The sequence below is a fragment of the Leopardus geoffroyi genome, chromosome D4, assembly GCF_018350155.1.
Source record: "Leopardus geoffroyi isolate Oge1 chromosome D4, O.geoffroyi_Oge1_pat1.0, whole genome shotgun sequence".
NCBI classification, from domain to species: Eukaryota; Metazoa; Chordata; class Mammalia; order Carnivora; family Felidae; genus Leopardus; species Leopardus geoffroyi.
In genome coordinates, this window is record NC_059342.1 from 51,350,111 (window position 1) to 51,372,587 (window position 22,477).

Here is a 22,477-nt window from a genome sequence, read left to right on the forward strand (position 1 = left end):
ACTCTTTTCCCCAATACCACGATCTCACATAAGCCATTTACCTGTCCACCTCACCTCCCTGCTCCAAACAAACAAACAAACAAACAAACTCCTCCCAGATGCTATCTTGTAAAGAGGCAGAGGGAGGGAAGGAAATCTGAAATATGCTTAGATTTAACCCAATCCTGAGGAAGGAAGAGGGTTGAACTTTACTGACTCTTTCACAGACACAGGCTGTTTAAGCTAGAAAAGACTAAGACATCAATCGTCAAGTTTAAGTGTTCCAACTACTTACCAGGTTGATGAGAAAATTAAATCAGCTCTAGCAATTTAAAAATCTGTATTCTCTTGGCACACGTAGTTGTATCATGTAATTTGATCCCTTAATACACAATGATAAAGGGAAAAAAAATTTAAAATTTAATGCCAAGTTAGATTATATAGCCATGTAGAACAAAGCTTTAGAAAATGGAAAAAAGATCAAGAATAATCACTATAAAATGTAAATAATGGTTGTCTTTAGTTTTGGGATCCAAGGGTTCTATGCTTCCCTGTTTTATTTAATCATAATACTTTTATTTCATATGGAAAACATATTTTTAAACCTGGGGAATTTACCACATGGAACACATTACATTTAATAAACAATGATTGAGCACTGATGTTTCACAAGCACTGCACTAAGCACCATGGTAGATACAAAGATAGATGAGACATTGTCCCAATGCCAAAGGAATTCACAGCATGGTGGGAGAAACAAATGGGTAAGTGGCAAGGGGAATTCAACATCTACTGTGCCCTAGCTACAAGAAATTGAATTTTGCCATCTAATTCTACCCACCCTCAGAGGACTTCAATTCAGTTTGATGAGGAAAAAGAAAGAGGAAAATGAGGATCATTCCTCAATGTTTCCTTCATTTACACATCTGTGTTTTCAAAAAAAATAGGTATACAATGAGGGTGCTCTATGCCTTCACTAATGGACAAAGCTTGGTATTTATGTATTGGAGACTTTCATGCATTTATTGGGATACTTGAGGTTCAACTGAAACACTTTCTTAGGGATGACATCATGAAGCCATCTATTGGATGCACCACTTAAAAATGAGGTCTGTTATTTCAAAAATTAACTTGCTTTAGATGCAGTACACAACTCATCTATTCACAAATATAGTTTACTTTAGTGTGATAAACAATTAAGAGTCAAACTTTAGAGTTGTAAAGGACATTAGAGTTCATCTAGGTTAGTAGTTTTCAAACTTGAGCATCCATCAGTATCACCTGGGGGTCTTGTTAAAACAGACTGTCGGGTACCTGTATGGCTCAGTTGGTTGGACATCTGACTTTTGATTTCAGCTCAGGTCATTATCTTGCAGTTTGTGAGTTTGAGCCCCATATTGGGCTTCACGCTGACAGTGCGCAGTCTGCTTGGGATTCTTTCTCTCTCTCTCTCTCTCTCTCTCAAAAATAAATAGTCAACTTAAAAAAAAAACAAACATAGATTGCTACCTGATTGACTTCTGGGGTGGGCTCCACTCATTTGCATGCCTAACAACTGTGGTTTCTGGCTGATGTTAGTGGTCTTCAACCTACACTTTGAAATCACTCATCTAAACACTCTCTCTCTCTCTGTTTCTCTCTCTCATTCATAAATAAATAAATAAATTAATTAATTAATTTTAAAAAAGGAGCACCTGGGTGGCTCAGTTCATTAAGTGTCCAATTCTTGATTTTGGCTCAGATCATGATCTCACAGACAGTCATGAGATTGAGCTCCATTTAAGATTCTCTCTCTCTTCCCCTCTCTCTACCCCTCCCCCACTCACTCTCTCAAATAAACAAACAAGTAAATTAAATAAATAAATAAATAAATAAATAAATAAATAAATAAAATAGAAATCGCTAATCTAGATCAACTTCCTTTGTAATTTAGCAATCTTTTCCTGTAAACTTGGTCTCTGCTCAAATACCTCAAAGGAGGAGACACTCACTAAAATACAAAAAAGCACCTATAAACAAAACAAGCCATGATATGAATACAAAAATACACAGTGAAATATCAATTATAAAGAAACACAGGGGAGAAGACCATCCTTGATGAAGACCATCCTTGATGAGATAATTTACTGTTCATTGCCTATTAAAGTAGCTAATAAGTTAGAAACATTGTTCTTATTGCTGGTCAAAGTGTAGGCAATCTGTTATTTTCATTTATTTAGAGTGACCATTTTTAATTTGATATACTACTTTTGGAAAGCAAAATTGAAGAATAAAAAAGATGAATATATTCCTATCCAGTCATTTTAGTCTCTAGAATTTCTTCTAACGACATAATTCAACAGAAACAAAAATGTATGCACAGAACAGCTATGTATGATTCCAAAAGACTAAAAAAAAAGCATAAATGTCTTAGAGGAAGAGATTCAATAAAATCAACTCACTGAAATATTATGCAGTAATTAAAATAGTTATGAATACATAGAAATGTTTAAAACAACATAATCGATGAAAAAAGCAATGTACATGTACTTTTGCATTTTATATCTTTAGGATATATGCTAGTCTGACTGTAAAAAGGTAAATGCATGTGTATGTAAAATGGAAAATGTGGAGGAGGATTATGTTTTTATTAAACTATTTAATTTAGTATTCCTTAAATTATTAGTAAACATTATTTAAAAATTTTAAACTGTTCCCATTATAAATTAAAAATAATTTTGAATTCTCGTTCTGTCATGGACTTAGTTATCTCTTAACTGAAAATTTGTGTCTGAAAATGTGATAAATGTATATAAAATCCTTATGCACATTAGCAATGTGCAACATGGCCGCATCAAGCGCTTTGTGGCATTATCATCATCCATGCATTCACCTAGCAAATTTTTTTTGTAATTATTTTTTTTTGAGAGAGAGAGAGAGCAAGCAGGGGAGGGGAGAGAGAGAGAGAGAGAGAGAGAGAGAGAGAGAGAGAGAGAGAATCCCAAGAAGGCTTTGTGCTGTCAGTGTAGAACCTGACACAGGACTCAGTCCCACGAACTGGGAGATCATGACCTGGGCCCAAACCAAGAGTTGGACGCTCAAGCGACTAAGCTACCCAGGCACCCCTTAATACTAATACTCCCCACTCTGGGATAACAGTTAAAAGGATATCACTATGATAATTGGGGACATTTTAGTATGGATCATAAATAATGTTATCCTACCACTGTCAAATGCCTTATATGTACGAATGTTTTCATGGTTATGTAGAAGAGAATTGTAGGTACTCACACATACATGCTGAAATAGTTAAATAGTCGGAACAATATGCCATCGTTTGTAATTTATTTACAAATATTCATGCCATTAAAATGTTTATGTATTTATTATATAGGTCTGTGAATATATATTGAGAGAGCACTTGTGTGCATGTGGGAAATGTTCAAATTTGGTGATTTTAGATGAAGCGTATTGTATGTTCACTTTGCTACCTTCTTCCTTCAGGTAAAATCACCAAATTTGAATATTTGTATGCTATCCTATCAGAAGAAATTGAAAAAAGGATGAAACACAGTTCTGTTTTTAGCTAACCCCTTTCTCCAAGATATTCTCCATGCTTTTATTTACCTATATATAATGCTGTGTGACAACCATCATTTCAGGAGGACTTCTGGCTGTGACAGCTAGGTGAGGCACATTTCATGGTATCAGAAAAACAGACATCTTCCTAACTCCAGCATTCTCAGCCAGTATAAATTTTGTTTACTCCAATGGAAAGACCAAGCCCATAAGAAAGGATACACTCAGACATTATTGGAACAAGTTTGTAACAAATATGACAAATCCTCAGTCTCCTGCAGAAAAGTTCATCTATTTTCAAAGTATCTCTCTACAGCATTCTACGTTCTTACATCTGGTCTACTGAGTATACATTATTTTTCATATCTCTCATTAATTCTGGAAACAATCCTAGCAAATTCCATTTGTTGAATACCCATATGCAACAGGTCTTTTGGCTATTTGCATATGTGATATTCACTTATCCAAAAATATATTTATTAAATGAATATTACATTCCAGGCACTGTTCTAGGCATTGGTGATAAAGCAGGGAACAACAGATATAAATCTCTACCTCTTAGATCTGATTATATCCTGATGATCTCACTCAAACCTCATTTTTGACCTTTAATCTTCACCGTAAACTCCAAAGGGAGTCTCGGTAAGATTTCAAACCTTGCCTAGTTTAACAGTTGCATTCCAATCATACCCTTACAAATTCCAAAGTACCATTTTTCTTCTGTAGCAGCCTTCTTCTTTCCAATAAAACAGCATCACTGGAACTTGAGGAAATTTGCAAGGTGATGTAGTGTTTTAAACAGAGTTATGATCAAGAATAAAGGTGTGCCTGTCATAGAACCATGCCATCCTCTGCCCACCTCCCCCAAGCCCCCCCAAAAAAGGATACATAGGTTAAGAATATTTAAGAGTCTGAGATGCAGAGTTTGCACAGCGAAATGTTGAAATTCTTGCATTTAACAATAAAACTGAGTATAGAATATTCAAAGTCACAATTGCTCGGGGCACTGTAGGCATTGCTTCCAATTCCATGTGTCCTGTCTCTCATTATACAGTTTGGGTTGTCTCTTGCACTGTGGTCTCATCACTTTGATATGCTAAGGAGCTCTGAATCAGCAGTGGGTGAATTGGGCCCAGCCAGTGTTCCAAATTTAAATTTTAATTCATTAAAGAAGCACGCAGTTCTCTGCAGTGAATCGAACAACAAAATTATGAATTCTGAAAAAGCCCAAATATATTCCTATGGCAACTTGATCTTTGACAAAGTAGGAAAGTGCTTCAAGTTTGAGAACTGCTTAATAATGAATACAACAATAATCCTCAAGAATAGAAATTTCAAGTACTAATACCAGCAATTAGAAGTAATGACTAGTTTATTAGGCTATCATTTGAACATTATTTCCGCTTCAACACAAAGCACACTGCTCACACCTCATGCATAGGAGGCAGTATCCACTGTAGGGAATTTGGGGGCTTCCACCAAGTCAAAGAGCATAGTTCTGGGACTGTTGGTTGTTACTATTGAGCGCATCATTTCACACAGACAGGCCAGGACTGGCTCTAGCACCATCTGCCAGGGAGGACACAATGCAGCCAGGAGGTCCTTCATCACCAGCACTCGACACCTAATTTTATAGCATGGATTTTTCATGTGAACTTGTGGCACAGGTCCTCAAGGATGGGACTGAGCAATCCTAGCTCTCACAGCAAGAACCTCTGCTATTCACTCCTAAGCTTTCAGACAGAAAGGGTCTCACAATGACAGATGATGAATTAAAGCCCCAAGGAGATCAAAGGTAAGTGGGAGAGACGGGACGTCTATTAGTTCTCAAATGCAATAAATTTGGCATGAAAGTGTGTCCTCGCAGGAAAATACCAATTATTTGGAAATTTTATGTGGAAGTTATTTGAGCTTGCAGACACTAGATAATTCATACTGTAGTTCACTTATTGTATATATGCATAAATAAAAATCTGCACTCAAATTTGGTTCTGAGTCCTTTTCTGGAATACCATAGTTTGTTGCAGGTTCAGGTAGTGTTTACAATCAAGGCATTATGGCCAGTGTCAGGGGTTGCAAACTAAACCTCTAGTCTAGAGGTTCTCAACTCTCGCTGTGAGTTAGGATCACCTGGACAATTTTAAAATAAAGTCATGTCCAGACTTCAGACAAGATTCTGATATAATAGGTTTATATTGGATACTGGTATTTTTTATTTTTATTTTTATTTAAAAAAATTTTTTTTTTCCAACGTTTATTTATTTTTGGGACAGAGAGAGACAGAGCATGAACGGGGGAGGGGCAGAGAGAGAGGGAGACACAGAATCGGAAACAGGCTCCAGACTCTGAGCCATCAACCCAGAGCCTGACGCGGGGCTCGAACTCACGGACCGCGAGATCGTGACCTGGCTGAAGTCGGCCGCTTAACCGACTGCGCCACCCAGGCGCCCCTAATTAAAAAATTTAAACATTTAAATTAAAAATTTAAAACATTTAAGTTTTATTTATTTTTGAGACAGAGAGCCTGAGCAGGGGAGGGGCAGAGAGAGAGGGGCACAGAGAATCCGAAGCAGGCTCCATGTTGACAGCAGAGAGCCTGATGAGGGGCTTGAATTCACAAACTGAGATCATGACCTGAGCCGAAGTTGGACACTTAACCGACTGCGCCACCCAGGCGCCCCATATACTGGTATTTTTTAAAAAGCAGGGATATAAATGCTAAAGGCAGGGAATAATCTCAGCTACTTTTGATTCTCAAAGCTGATTATGTCTTCCCAGCTGGACCATAAATTGCTTGCAAATGGGATTACGGCTCCTGATTTACTATTATCAGTAATAATAATAGCAGTATTATTTTCAATAGCTAGCCCCAGGAAAGATATTCAATAAAATATAAACAACTATTAATTAACAATAGTCATGGTCAGGGGAGGGAAGGAAGGCCAAGTACTATATAGTCAGTGCTTACTATCAGTTACAGGTTGTTGAGGGTCCACTATATGCACTTCTGTATCTCTAGTAATTTGTATAGAATATGTCACAAAGTGTTTGCTATAATAAATACATACCATTTGAATGAGCAAGCTAATATCTACTGTAGATAAGAAAAAGAAGAAAATGAAGCTCGAAATTCCTTATCTGTGGTCACATAATTATGTGATTCAAGATAAAGCTCATCACACCAAAAAAAGCAAACTCTTTTCCAATATACCATGCTCACGAGATTTGTCCAAAGGTACTCTATGGACAACAACCTTCATAGATATCTTGCCTTTCAGAACTAGGGGAGATGTCTGATCTATTTGTAACTTCGGTGAAAATTTTATCCCCCTCCACCAGCCAATGCTATTACTTAAAAATGTAAACTTATTACAGACACCTTTTACACAGGGCAACCTTAGCCCACCTTGCGCCACTGATCCAGCATTCCCTGAAGAGCAGAAACAAGTGGTGGACCAGCAGGTAGAAAACACAATCCAGAGAATAGAATTGATAATGTTATAGAGCTGTGCCTAAGTGTGATGTGGGGGCGGGGCTCTGATGGGAGAAGGGAGGAGACTGTAATAGAACTCAAGGTGCCCATGTTCCGAGATGCACTGGTGACCTTTTCCTTTCATGTACTTATCAGGTTGGTAAGAGAAATGCTGACCACAAGAGAAGAATGAGAGACAAATTCATGGAGAATCTAGGATCTTCTCTCACCTTCTTTTCCTCTCAGTTGAGCTAGAGGAACTGTGGTTGCATCTTAGTCTTTCCTTGTGACTTTGCATTTTTGCTGGTTTGGCTGTTTTTAGCATTTTTACTTAGAAGCACCAGAAGGTGTCAAAAGGTCATTAGTAATTGATCAGAAGACAGACATTTGGTAAGACCTGCCTTGGTCTTCCTGTGTTACTGCCACACCCACATGCATATACACTGACTTCTTCCTGTCTATACCTTAACTGACGCGCAGTATGTTATGAATTTTAGAGAATTAATATATGTTATATTTATTGGATGAAGTTTGAAGTTCTATAGCCAATATTTATCAAGCTTTTAGAAACAGGAAACTTAAAATTCTTATCAGTGCTTCTTTTTATTCCTACCTCTAAAGGAAAGAAGGAGTAGCAATGATTTGAGTTTGTCTTTCTTTTGGTGAACAGTGACTCTCCTAATAAATAGAAAATTATAGTAAATAGATTTATAAGTAAAAACCAAAAAATCATATTGATATTATCCATGGGTATCAAATCATAAATAGAGATGATTATATTATAAATTATGATTTCCAAGTTTTTTTAAGTGTTAAGTTTTTACACTTACATCTAAGTCTTTGTTTTTTAATACTGTTATTTTATAAATATAGTCTTTCAACTATCTGAACACTACTTTCACACATTCTTCAGTCTTTCCCACTTGCCTAAGGTTACAATATTATATAAATGAGAGATTCCTTTCTATTTTTCTAAAATGTCAACACCTTTCACATAGGCTTTACTAAAACTTAATTTGCTTTCTGATGAAAACAAACCTTCTCTCCACCTCCCTGAAATAAACCTTAACAATAAAATGCGTAGCTTCCCAGAGGGAAGGTAGATTTTAATCAAGAATTTCTAGAAATCATAGTATGCTTTACTTACAGAATGCATTTCAAAGCAAAATGCTGAAAACTCTTTTCTTCTTTTCCTTATGATTTATCCTCCTGTATGAATTGGCTTTATTTCTTACATTCTTGCAGGTTTAATTCCTTATGACAGAGAAGATCTCAAATTCTCTTCCTTTTCCCTGTAGTCACATGGTCTTCTCCTCTGTTTTTAAGTGGCTTGATAGCATCCTGATAGAGAAGGAAGGCATAGGTGGTGGAGAAGGGCTGCTCAGAGGAATAAGTCCCAGACGTGGACTCTGAATGGATCGTACGCCTTTCCCATTTCTTTCATGCTCAATATTGCATCTCTGTTGGGTCTCAAGACATTTATGTCAAATCTATATGCATAAAGCATAAGAACTTAGAAAAGGAAGAAGGCCCAACTGTAATCAAGGGTGAAGTACTTTTGTGGCTTCCACACTGAATTGGACTCTTCATTGGAACATTAAGGGCTTCAATACATTTTCTCATCATTTTTCATTACTATCATGGACTTGCATAAAAAAAAAAAAAACTAGGCTTGCTTTTAAGTTAGGTTTTCATGGAAGAAAAAACTGAATTCTTCTTTGTTAACCATCTGCTATGTTACTTTAAAAATTTATCTTTTTTTAAGAGATATATTCTGAAAATTCAGTATCTTTTAAAATTTTAAATAGCTTTCTTTAGTCCTATTTGAAGCCTTTGGTCATAATTTGAGTAAGTCTTGCTTCATCTATGTGGTCACAACCTATATTGGTTTCAGAGTAGGATATGGCAACTATGAAGAGTTTATGTTTTCATCCGAAGCACTCTTTCCATGGGAAAATTACCCTTCCCACATCCTTTGATAAATATGCAGAGTTCATGTGGTTCATCTAATCTCCTTCCCATCCAGTGATGCTCCAGTGATTTGCATATAACCCAGACCTGACTGGACAACTCTGCTCCTGGCAAAGTGATCAGCCTAAGCCAATCAGTCAATGGCAGGATCTATCAAGGAAAATATATTTTGGGATCTGCTGCTCTAAGAATGATCTTGAAGTTGACACCAGCCATTCTGTTGGTGTATGGAGAAGAACCAGGGCCCATGGTTAAGCTTATTTGAGTTGTATTTTTGTCACTTGCAACTCCAAAGATTTATACAGAAAGTTGATATGCTGGCATTTCTTTTGCAGTGAAGTGTCATACTATCTTTAGCATCTTCACACTCAGCCCATTATTTTTTTATAGAATGACAGGAATGGATATGACCTTAGATTAAAATGCTACATTGTTTTTACAAAAAATACTATGTTATATTAGATGTTAAGAGACTGTCTTAATTTAGGTTAATCTTAGAAGCACTTTCCATAGAGAACCCTATATAAAATGACTGCAGAGCACTATGAAATACAATTAAAATCTACAAGTTGATATAATGTTTGCTATTCTACTTTTGAAGTTACAAGTGTTATACTTACAAATGGGGTAATTGATAATTCATTACCAAAAAAGTCTACATTAAGCCAACTTGTTCTTGTCTATCCTGATAAGGTATTGGATACACTAATTTTTTCCAAAGTCTTTGTTCAGAGGAAATATATTCCCAAGGAAATACTTTCCATGCCTAACTCATTTCAGAATCATCAAGCTAAGCAAGGTTAAACTTTTCTTAGTTGTTATTTGCAGGACTTTTCAAAACTCTATGTTAATGGATACTGTCAACCTACAAAAAGGAGACAGTATTAAACCTTTAATATTATTTAACCATGGAATCATTTGTCACTAAGCATTGTCAGGGACTAGTGTTCTACAAGATAAACTTTGGGAAATTCCAGTCCATATTGTTAAAATGGGCCTTGTACACAGTGCTTGCCAGTTAACAAGGCATATTAAGAGAACTGTCCAAGTGAAAAAGAGATCTCTCTTCTTTATGTAATTTATAAAGCAGTAGGGTTGAGAATCCAGAATAAAAGGATGTGAATACCAGATCTCCCACTTACTAACTGCTCATGGATACTGTGGTCAATAGATATTTTCTGTGAACAACAAATAGAATCTTCTCTCTTCCCAGGCTCTTTTTCTCTTACTTTTACCTGAAGTTAATTCCTTATTCTTCAAGAGAAAGCTCAATCATTGCCAAACTTCCCTAATTCCCTCTCTGTTCCTATGTACTGTTATATCATAAGACATACCACACTGCATCTTGACCCCCATTATGCTTTGAGCTATCTTAAAGCAAAAAAAAAAAAAAAAAGATTTGGTCATTTTTCTATCTCTGGAGATAAGCATAATTCCTGACATTTAGGCAGTTCTCAATAAACAGCTCTACCAATTCAAAAATCATCCCTCTTAGCTGTTTATGTTTGCTAATGAAGAACTCCAGCTGCTAGTTGATATTAAAAGCCTTAATAGATCAAAATATTTGATGCTTTCATCACTAAAATCTATTCCAGTAGACTCCAACATTGGTTGCTCTCACTAACGGTGGGAGTGAAGGTGTGCAATACAATCACTACCATGCCAAAAGAAAATAGAATTTATATTCATATATTTTTTTTAATTAAGAAAAACTTTACAGCTATCTAAAATACTCATTGTCTTCCATACACACTCTATATGGCAAAAGGTACTCAAAGTAGTTTAAGGCAAGAGAAGAAGTGCTACCATACATAGGTATAAAAGTGATGACTTAATTCAATCCTGGTTTTTCAACATACTGCAGTTGCTTAATTTAAGTTCAAAGTTTCTATTCCTGGGCTTAAACTACATGTCACAAAATAGATAAATGGCTTTTAAAAACACTCCGCCAGCAAACCACAGTTTGAAGATACAGCAGAAATAAAAATTATACAAACACAGATGAACTATAGGCAAACTGCAAAATAGACTTTCCTGTAATTTCTAATATAGCCTTCCAGCTAATTTACAAGGTCAACACAGTAAGTCTAATTAGGAAAAAAAAATCCAAATTTATCAAGGAATTTTAAAATATGGACTTAAACCTACTTTTTAAAATGTAATAGATTGGCTGAGATTAGCTGATGAGATGAAGACACTGAAATTCCTAAGACATTAAAAAATACACCTTATTCAATGTAATGTAATCTACTATTAAACATTTACATTTTCCTAGGTATGTTTTATATATATATATATACATATATACATGTATATATACATACATGTATAATAGTTATATATACATATATAATAGTTATATATATTTACTATATTTTAATATATATTGTTAGTATATGATATGTGTAATTATGAGTTTTATATATAGTTTATTTCTTAAGCACTGGGAGTAAGTGGGATGAGTTGGGGGCATGAAAGGGCATAAAGGTATTCTGTATCACTGCCAGAAAGTCTTAAGACCAATGCTTTGTTGGAACTTCCCAGAGGGACAGGCTTGATAGTGTTCAGATGTTTAAACATTACAGACACAGATAAAAAAAAAAAAACCCTATACTGGAAGAGAGAGGTCAGATATCAGATTCATATGTGAAGCTGATACAGCTTGCCAGATTCCCATGGAATGCAGTCCTTAGTATTACTCTGTATTGCTACAGGATTGATAACTACCTTCTGCTCTCCTCTTTTTCTACTCAAAGATTTCATTGAGGAATCAGTATATTCCATTTCAGGGCCATACGTTCATCAATATCCAGTTCTAGCACCATGTGTCCTAATATATATCATAACACGTATATGTACTTACACACATACATGCATTATACATATATAATTATATATATACATATATATAAAATTTCTAAATGTACTTTTTTGAATAACAGCTTTACTGACATAATTTGCATATAATACAATGCACCTGTTTTAAATGTACAATTCAATGGTTTTTAGGGTGTTCATAGGGTTGTGCAATCATCACCACACTTTCATCAATTCCCCAAAAAGTCCTGTACTCATTAGCAGTCACTCTGGCAACCAGTCATCTACTTTCTGTCTCTACAGATTTGCCTGTTCTGTACATTTCACATGCCTAATATATTTCCAGTATTACCTTTACTCCTAATGCTACAATTGATTTCTACCCACATCAGATGGACATAACTTTCTCTGACATTTTTCTTGCTGTGATAGAAAGGTATCATAGAGGCAAGGCAAAAAGCCTCAGTATCAGGTTAGTTTCTGGAAAAATATAGAAATTGATAAATACAGCTAGGAACAATTCATACTTTTTTGTTTGTATGTATAGAAATGGAGGAATATAATAAAATGTCATCCATCATTACAGATTCTTTTGTTTTTAAGGCTTACACATTACACTTGATTGTTAATGCTTAATACATTTGGAACATTTTTTTCTGGACTATGCATATTTTTTAATCCTGCCAGTCTTTCATTTACATAGTATTAATTGGGCCATGTAATATATGGCAGTTGCTCCATGTGATTTTTACAATAATCCTATGGCAGAAAGTAGGTCAGTATAATTATCCACATTTTAAAGTAAGGAAATTGAGACTAGAAGTAAAGTTAAATGCTCCAATCATGCAACTAATACAAGGAAGAAATAAGAACTGAATTTAGGTCTTCACACTCTATCATGTGCACTTCCCACCACATTACATTTTCTACAAGCAAACCACCATAGTCCTGACATAAAGACTGTGTAAGAGCTAACCCCATAGACAACTTTAGGAAAAGACCATTTTCCTAAGTTACCTATGATTATAGTTCGGACATTTCTACATGCAACAGAAAGATTTCATTTTAAGTGCTATTGTGGGTCTGGGCATAAAGCCTTATGTAAAAAAAAAAAAAGAAAAAGAAAAAGAAAATCCCTTTTCTGGTCTGCTGTCTTCTCCAATTGTCCCAAACACAGAAAGGCTTAGATGTTTGAGCTCTAGAATTCACCATTTCCTCATCCACACCTCAGTACACAATATTCTCTACTAGTTATTAAATCCCAGTGGGTCTGTTGCAAAAAAAAAAAAAAAAAAAAAAAGAATAACATGAGACAAAAACTAATATGTGATCATTTTACACAAAGATTCTTAAGCTAGGAATTCAGTAGGGGGAAAAAAAACCACAAGGGGAAGAGAACTGGCAGATTACAAGGTCAGCCCCCATTGGCCACAGCAGTGGCATAACAACATCAGAGCAATGTCTAATCACCTTACCAATCATTGTGGTCTCTTGCTGTGTCTAATATAGTGTCTCAGGGTAGAATGCTGCTCTTCTAGCTTTTAAGTGCCTTCAGCTTGAAGACACCGACATTTCCATGAGGTGTACATATTTAACCTGGGGCTGGAATCATCTTCTGCAGTCAACAGGCTGCCTATATGCAGGCTGGGTTTCCAGAATCCATTGGCACAAGTCCTCTGAGGCAAAACAGGGCTAAGCCAGGTAGGCCTGTAGTGATGGATCAGCTGGGCTTGTCTTGGTACAGTAACCTAATAAACTCCAACTGTGGAAGGCACCACTGGTTCTGCGAAACCCGACTGTTCATAGTAACAGGACTTTTTCCAAGGCGGTTGGTGAGAAATTCAAGTGGTCCTGTCTGCTAGTAATATCCGGGGCACTACCTCATCCATTTAATTAACCCCCAGAGAGCTAGCTAAGGAACTGCTCTGATTACAAAATAATGGGTCCATCAGGCACAATTAGTACCCAAGTGAAACATGGCAGTTTGCATGAAAACGACTGAAGTAAACAATACTAGGCCCTGAAAGGGGCTGTCTTCCTAATTAACCCTTAGAGGGCTAATCTGTTTGCCAGAACAAAACCTAATGTCATGCCTTTGCCAATTGGCATGCTAGGGAAATAGTTTTTGCATCAGATCTTGCTAGGCATGGCACTGGCAGGTGGAAATGCCTAATCCCTAAAGACTTACACCATGGAACACATGTAAGACACACAGGGCTTCATGAATTTATCAAGCAGTGATTTGCTAAGGCATTAATGGATATATTATAAAAAATGAATCTTAGAGTCTTAGAAAAATCCCAATTCTTGGAAACATTGCATTCACACTCTTGCTACTTGAGAGCAAGACTTCTTTTTTTCTGATAGTTCCATAGAACCTAGCATAATGCCCTGCATGCAGGACATGCACAGACTCAGTTGTGGGTGTGGTTTGACTCAGAGTGATATTGGGAAAGAGAAAAACTAGTGTTTTTTCTGGACTTTAAGTAAAATAAACCAATCACTGTTTGAAGATCAATTTTAATCATCACATTTTTATTCTGAATTCTGATGAGACTTTGTATTTGTTCTTTCACTGCCATTTCTTTAGCCCCTAGAGCAGTGCCTGATATAAAGCAGGTGCTTTCTAAAATATTTGTTGAATAAGGGTATGAATGGCTTAAGAAGGGGTTACTGTGAATGAGATGGTGGGTGGGCAGCAATCACCCAAAAACACAAGTTTAAGAGCTGAGTGATAGAAAGGGCAATGATTTATATTTGATGTGGTAAGGTTTTAATTACCTTTACATACATGTATGATCTAAAATATCTTCTTATTTTCAAATTATAAATCTTCTAAGAGTCCAAGGTGGTCAGATTAAAGATGGTGGTTACTATTTTTAAAAAGGGGGGGGGGCACCTGGGTGGCTCAATCGGTTGAGTGTCCCACTTCAGCTCAGGTCATGATCTCGCAGTCAGTGAGTTCGAGCCCCACATTGGGCTCTGTGCTGACAGCTCAGAGCCTGGAGCCTGTTCTGGATTCTGTCTCCCTCTCTCTCTGCCCCTCCCCCGTTCATGCTCTGTTCTGTCTCTCAAAATGAATAAACAAAAAAAAAAAAAAAAAAAAAAAAGATGGCGGTTCCTAACTGAAGCAAAACTCCTCCATTAATCATCAGGTTTTAAGTCTTCCAGGGGCCGGCATGTGTTGGATGCAGTATGATGTGATGGTAAAATGAAGCCCATTTGGATCCATAGACCCTAACTTTGAACTTTGCCAAAATTCTCCTATGTAAACATCTTTTATGTCCCTAAACCAAAGTTACCTTACCTATGAGAGTAATACTACTCACCTTTATCTTCATGTAAAGGACTTATAATTGGTAGTGGTGATGATGATGATTACAATAGTGATTATAATGATAAACTTTTAATTCTGATGAATAAGAAAATTATGACAGCTCAAAAATTAAGCAGAGCCATACTCAATTGTTCACAGGTACAGGAAAGAACTTTGATTCAGTTATACACATGTGCACACACACTTCCGTGCAGTAATGTTCTGGATAGAGATCTTGGGTATGTTTACCCAGAATAAAAGTAGCCAAAGAGGTTCTTTTGTGGCTTCTTCTATACCCAGAACAATGTATCGGAGAGGTGTGTCCTGTACCAGGATGCAGCAGCCAGATTTGTTCAAAGCCTCTGTTGACATTCATTGTGGCAGAACCGGCACCCTGTGACATTATTTTACCTAATCTTTAAGCAAATGAAACTTACTGACTGGATACCAAAGGACAGCCTCAATTTTCTTCATAATTTTGATTATCAGATCAGCTAAGCACATATCAGATTCTCAATATGTTTGTCATCAGGAGGAGAGAACAAAGTCTGAGAAATATAACTAGTTGGCTTATATTTCACTTGGGCAAAGGAATACCAACAATCCTGGCTTTTATTTGTTTGTTAATCACAATTATTTAGATCTATGCAGTGGCACCATGGCTAGCTATCACAGTAAGAAGTCATGATCTTATGCTTAAAGGAAAAGCTTCTCAGTTGGGCTCTTTGCTCCTTGTGGTCCTAAAATTGTATCATGACCTCAGTCAGCCCCTTTGGGGCTTCCTAGATGGAAACCTTAGCTAGGAGAATAGGAATGCTCCTGAGGACTGAGCCAGGTCCCTTTCCACACTACACTTAAAGTCCCGAGCTTAGTCTCCTCTTATTGAACTGCCATCGAATGACAAGATTTACAGGGAGGGGCATGTATTCCACTCCAGGAAAAAAAGTATCTTCTGTTCTTCCTCCAAGTCTGACTTAACAAGATCTTTAAAAAATAGAAGGGGTCTTAAAGAAACCCATCTGGCTTCTGCATACCAAATTTGCTCTAAATTCCTGGGAGTCAGGTTAGGCTGTCAATATAATCTGAGCCATCATGTGTTATTCATGTTTCTCTGAGGTCATCAATGTCTTTGCTTGCTATTGTTACTATTCTACAAAAGAATGGTGCTTAGTGAAGTAATTTCTTCTTAACTTCTACCATGTGCCTTCTATAGACTACATTCAAAAGCCTATTTTAAAATTCTATACCTCATCACCATCCTTCCTCTAGAAACTTAAATGCAATCTAGACCTCCCTACCTATATTGTTTTTTTAATAACTTATTCACTTAATAACTAGTATGTACAGATAAGGAATATGCACCTCAGTCCTCTTATTCTATGCCAGCACTGAAAGTTCCAAAGATGCAGGATCACACACCTTTTTTTTTTTTATGATTTATAAGCATAAAACATTTTGTAGTAATGGGCCATTTAAAAATCCGTGTGAAAAATTATTCATCAGCAACATAGGTACCCTGCCAATCTGATCTCCAGGACCCATTGTTAATTGCACCTGTAAAATAAGTCGCCAATAAGAATACTGTACGTTTACCAAAATTTACATTAAAGGGTAGAAGATTTCATAAAATCTCAGATATTATCATTACTGCATTGAACGTGATAATAAGAGAAACTAGGTCTCACTGACAATAAAACCTATGGTATTTGAAAACAAGAGGGCTCAGATCTTTGGGCTTTAATGCAAAGAGGTCCCTATCTGCAGTTATTAGATGTGTGTTGGAAACCTAGTTGTGCTATCAGCAAGCTGTGTGACCCTGGACGATTTCCTTTGCCTCTGTGGAACAGTTTTTCCCTGCCAAACATGGCCCACAGGATTGTTGTGTGGTCTGAGAAATTAATACCTCATTAAATTCTAGGATGCTAGGAATTTCTAGATCCTAAGTAAATCTTGGGTAAGAACGTTAATTTTGAGAAACAAAGGATGTGGCACAAACCATGAGTCTTTAATGGCAAGCTATTACTAATAATATCTCACATTTTATTGACAATAGTTTATAAGTCATTCATCAACACATAAACTTTCTTGGTCATCACCACCATGCCAGGAGGCAGACATGTTGGGCATTTTAATCTTCATTTTATAGATAAGACAGTAGACAGTGAAAGAGTTAAAGTGACTTGCCCAAAGGTACCTGCTGAGATTTCAGTCTCTTAATATACAGTTTAATTCTTTCCATTTTGCCCTGAATGTAGGAGAAAGCTGATTTTAGGAAATACACTCAGTAAAGTTATAGCACAACACTTTTAAGCATCAACTAATTCTTTGAAATGGCTGAAGCCTGTGTCACCTCCGGAGTGCCTTTATTTACCTTTTGATTGAGTCCCTAAATTGCCCAGACTTCACAAAAACCTATCTTTTCCTTCTTACGCATGCATGCTTTATCTCAGACTGCCATACAGAATACTACAGATTGGGTAGCTTAAACACCAGAAATTTACCACAGTTTTGGAGACTGAGAGGCCTAAGATCAAGGGGCTGGTAAGGTAGATTTTATCCTGAGCCCTTTTCTCTTACCTTGCTGGTGGCTGCTGTCTCCCTATGTGCTCATGTGTCTTGTTTGTGCCCCACATGAGGTGACATGGGGGAGGGAGGAGCTATTTCTCATGTCTTTTTTTTATAAAGGATAAACCCCATCAGGAAAGCTCCACCCTCATAACCTCATCTAACCCTAATTCTCTTCCAAAGACCCCATCTCTAAATCCCATCATGTTGGGAATTAGAGCTTCAACATATGAACTTTAGTGGGAGCACATACATTATACAATACATACATTTAGTCTATAATACACACATTCGGTCTATAATACATTCATTCATTCAACAGTAATCATTATGGGCTTAGGTGTAATAACCTGTACTCATTTACTAGTGAACAAACAAGTTCTTTTCCAGAGATATCACACTTATTAGATCTTCAAAAACAATTCTGTTATGTGAGTAAAGCAAAAATATTATTACCATCTTATAGAGGAAGCTGAGTCTCAGAAGGAAAATCAGTTTTGAGCTTAAAAAAAAAATTTTTTTTTAAACATTTGTTCAGGTTTGAGAGGCAGGGAGAGACACAGCATCATCAGGGGAGGGCAGAGAGAGAAGGAGACACAGAATCTGAAGCAGGCTCCAGGCTCTGAGCTGTCAGCACAGAGCGCGATACGGGGCTTGAACTGATGAACCACGACATCATAACCTGAGCCAAAGTTGGATGCTTAACCGACTGAGCCACCCAGGTGGCCCTCGAGCTTAGTTTTAAATCCAGGAATTTTGAGCGCAAATCCAATTCTTTCTCTATATCAAAGCAAAGTAATGTGCGGGATACAAAGGTATCCACTCATGCAAAATAGTTATAGAGAACGTGCTATTTGTCCACTACAGTTATTGGGGACACATGGTGAATAAAACACACTGATTCGTGCTTCCCTTCTGAAAGCATATATTCTAGACCTTTTACCATCCAGCAACAAGCAGTTAGGAAAGACACATAAAAACAAAACAAAACAAAACAAACAAACAAACAAAAAACAACTCTACAGGGAAGCTAACAATAAAAAGCCACCTAGCAGCAAGAGCAGGAAAATGGTACAGAACTTCAGAGGACACACAGATTGTGTGTGATAAATAAAACACAGAAAAACTTTCACCTAAGGGGAAACTCTTGAAGTTAAGTCTGGAGGAGAGGTGGAATGGAGGTGCAAGCAAGGAAAATAAAGAGAGTCTAGCAGGTCCACTAGACTTGTCAGTTCCCAGAGGGAAGGGGTTTTGTCTCTTTTATTAAGTGCCTAGAACACAGTTATTGTCATACATTAAGTGCTCAATGTTGACTGAGCTAGCAAAGGATAATTCTAAACATAGAAATACTATAAATGCCATCCTGAAGGAGGGGAGATAAAGCTCAAGGTGTGTCTGTGGGAGCTACCATGGGAAGAACAGATAGGCAGCCTACTGCCTTTAACCTAAAGACCAAACAGAGATTAGTTACTTACTCAGTTCCCTTAAATACATTATAATACTCTCCCTGATAGATAAGGAGATCAAGCCTCAAAGATATTGTGTACCTGCCACAGAATCAATCAATAAATGAATGATAAAAATTGGATTTATATTATATATCCATGTCCAATTAATTCTAAAGTTTAAGTCCTGTCTGCAATGAATTCTCTTCATTCTGAGAATAAATACAAATGCAGATATGAATATAGATGTAGATATAAAAATGTACTCTGGAATTGTATTTGTTACCCCAGAGTGAAAACAAAAAGAGTCCAAGACAGATCATTCATGAAATGACTTTATGAGTTTCAACCATTCAGCTGCCGATGTATTTGTGTCCTAGTATATGCTGCGTAAGTCCTCAGAAAGCATATGTGTAATTGTCTAGGTGAAACATAGGCTCGTTGGAACAAGAAAGGCCAATCTTATCTTCATCCGTCTACACCTAAGTGCTTACTCACAAATACCCTCTCTTGTGTCACCTAGTATGAAGCAGGATTTACTTAATGAGCAATAAAGAAGGCTAAATCCTTTTATTTTCCTTCTCTTGTGATTTCTGGGAGAGGGTTATTTTAACATTTTTATTTATTGACATTTGCTGTTGATATCTTCCATGCACTGTGGACAGATCTGGAAGCTTGACTTCTCTATTCTACATTTTAAGAGCCACCTTCCCTAAGAAAACACAGCTATAGACACACCTTTTGACCTTCCTCTTCAGAGATGTTCCCAAGAGGCGGCCATGCAGGAGAATATTAAGTAGAGTTTGTACTCATTTGCCTCAGAACATTCCCCACCTCTGAGTTTCAGCAGAAGCAAAAGGCTTCAAAATCCCAACCACAGAGCTCACTTTGTGAAGTGACTGCTCAGTCAAGAAATGAATCTTGACAACGCAAAGTAATACTTCACCTAGACTACACCTATCAGGCCAAAAGGTCTAGTGCAATTTCTTTGGAGTGAAGAATCATATGTGCCTTCCCACTAGGGCTTTGAAATATTCCATTTCCTGACTTGAGCTTTTAAACTATAACCACTTGGCAAATGAAGGAGGAACTACCCCTTTGGGTTTTTTTTTTTTTTTTTTTAATTGCTAGGAAGTAAGGTAGAAACACAGCAAATATCTTTTGATCATTTCATCTCTATCTTCACCAATATCAAATTGTCTCACTCAAATATTGCTGAGGTATCAGGGGCTTTTCTTTTCTTTCTTTCTTTTTTTTTTTTTTTTCCTTTTTAAAAACATATATTCAGGGCTAGGGAATGAGACCCTACCAGTACATTTGGTGCTTTTTAGGCCACTCATAGAACAACATGGCTTCTGGGATATCGTCATTGGCACATATCTGAATTCGGTTCAGATTGGTCTCCTGTTCATCATTGATCACATGTTGGATGGGTATTTACTTAAGCTCCCTTGGTCTTTGGTTTGACTTCTTAGCTCATATATTCATCCTGATTCATGACATCTTCACCACATATCCTAGTCCTGGGCTTAGCTGATCTGGATCTCAACAGACCGCATCTCGAATTCTCTTCCTGATCACCCACCAGACTTCTCACAGGTTTTACCAGCATTTGAAGGAAAAGAATGAATACAAGCCCAACCCTCCTTCTTAGCTCAAGTCAAAGGCCACCCCTTAGCTGGGCTACCTCAAACTTGACACTTACTTTCTCCATGTCTTTCTCTTTCCTGGTATGTTGAATAAGAATAGAAATAAATGGCCTGGCCTGCCCCAGTTTTGTTGTGGGGATGCCGTAAGTTCATATATATGAATCATTCATATAGAAGACAAACCTCTTTTTAGGTTAGTTCTCTGCTGCCCCTCCCTGGCTCCAAGTTTCTATAATTAATTTAGCCCTTTTAAATCAATTTAAATTTGGGTAGGAATTGGCCCTTTAAGTCTTGATAGCATCAGCAACTAAACCAGTGATAGGAAAAAACTTTTAAAAAATATATTCTGGTTTATACATAAAAAGTATAAGCCATATATATTGGTTAAGGTTTTCCTCAAGTCTATTTACATTTAGCATCCAACCCTTCGGACTTATTTTTCAACTCTGATTTCTTTATCTCTGTGTTTTTCAAATCAATCTTTATTTCTGTGCCATCAAGAACATTTTTTGATGGAGATTTTCTTCCTTCCTTCCCTCCTTCTTTCTTTCCTCCCTCCCTGCCCCCTTTCTTTCTCTCTCTTTCTTAAAAGATTTTATTTTAAAGTAGTTTCTACACTCAATGTAGGGCTTACACTTACAACCCCAAGATCAAAACTCATATGCTATACCAACTGAGCCAGCCAGGTGCCCCTGATGGAGATTTTCTTAGAAGAGTTATCTATAGTATCTCCAAGATTTTCTTCTGAAATATCAGGATATCCATTTTACTATTTTTGAAGTTGGATTTTCTTGATTTTATGACAATATATCAATGGAGACTTTTCAGAGAGGACAAGGAGGATTCATTCTTTCCTTATATAATTTGTTGACTGAAGCATCAAGGGAAAAGTGTTGTTTATCATACCATCCAGAATAATTGCTTAGTTTGTTTATAGTCAGGCAATGACAACTGCATCCCAACTGCTGTCTGCCTGACAACAGTTGAAAAGGTCTCATCTACTTTAAGACCTAACTTGATTTCAGAGAAGACAAAATGTGAAAGTGTCTATCTTAAAATGGATGAAAGGTTCATCTTTTTGAAACTTTATTACTCATGATCCCTGCAATGGTGGTGTAATGCCATCCATTTGTTTTATAATGATTTCCAGGATATGATGAGATGTTAGCATGCCCAACATTCACTAGCATATAATGCCAGAATCCTTTATTCCACTGATCTTTATCTGACCATCTAGCATATTCCAGGTACTTTACCTAGGCATTGCAGGTACAAGTGATAAAAGACATAGCTGCCTGCAGAACACCACATTTTGTAATTCAAACTGTATAGCAGACTAGTACAATGGAAACTTACTGCAGGAAAAACTACCAAGTCTGTTGATCCAATCACCTCAGTTGACAGATAAAGAAACTAAGGCTTGGAGATAAGAATGCCAGATACATGGGCTAATTAATGACAGTTGTATGTACTGTATTTTGATTTTTTTTTTCTGGAAAAATTTAGGAATCTATCAGGTGAAAAAAGATTAACACTGTGACTCTAATATACTTTAAAAGAAGATTTGTCATGCACTCATTCAATTTTGATGGTTTTATTTTATACGAGAAATAATAACGCTGGTGAATGGTCATTTTTCTTTTTATTTTCTTAAATTATGGAATTTAATTTTTAAATTATAGAGTATTTTATACTTATGAAATCA

The 22,477-nt window shown here is 36.6% G+C and overlaps 1 protein-coding gene across 7 annotated transcripts in view; it reads right to left on the minus strand.

Annotated features, from left to right (window-relative positions):
- The window catches only part of LINGO2 (leucine rich repeat and Ig domain containing 2), a 1,160,577-nt gene that overhangs the window by 96,703 nt on the left and 1,041,397 nt on the right, over positions 1-22,477 (minus strand). The window contains exon 1 of one of the 7 annotated variants that reach the window (XM_045468934.1): positions 13,273-13,608. The exons of the other annotated variants lie outside the window; for them this stretch is intronic. The gene's annotated coding sequence lies outside the window, so the exon portion shown is untranslated. Of the gene's footprint in view, positions 1-13,272; positions 13,609-22,477 lie in introns of those variants that run through there. 7 annotated transcript variants of the gene reach the window in all.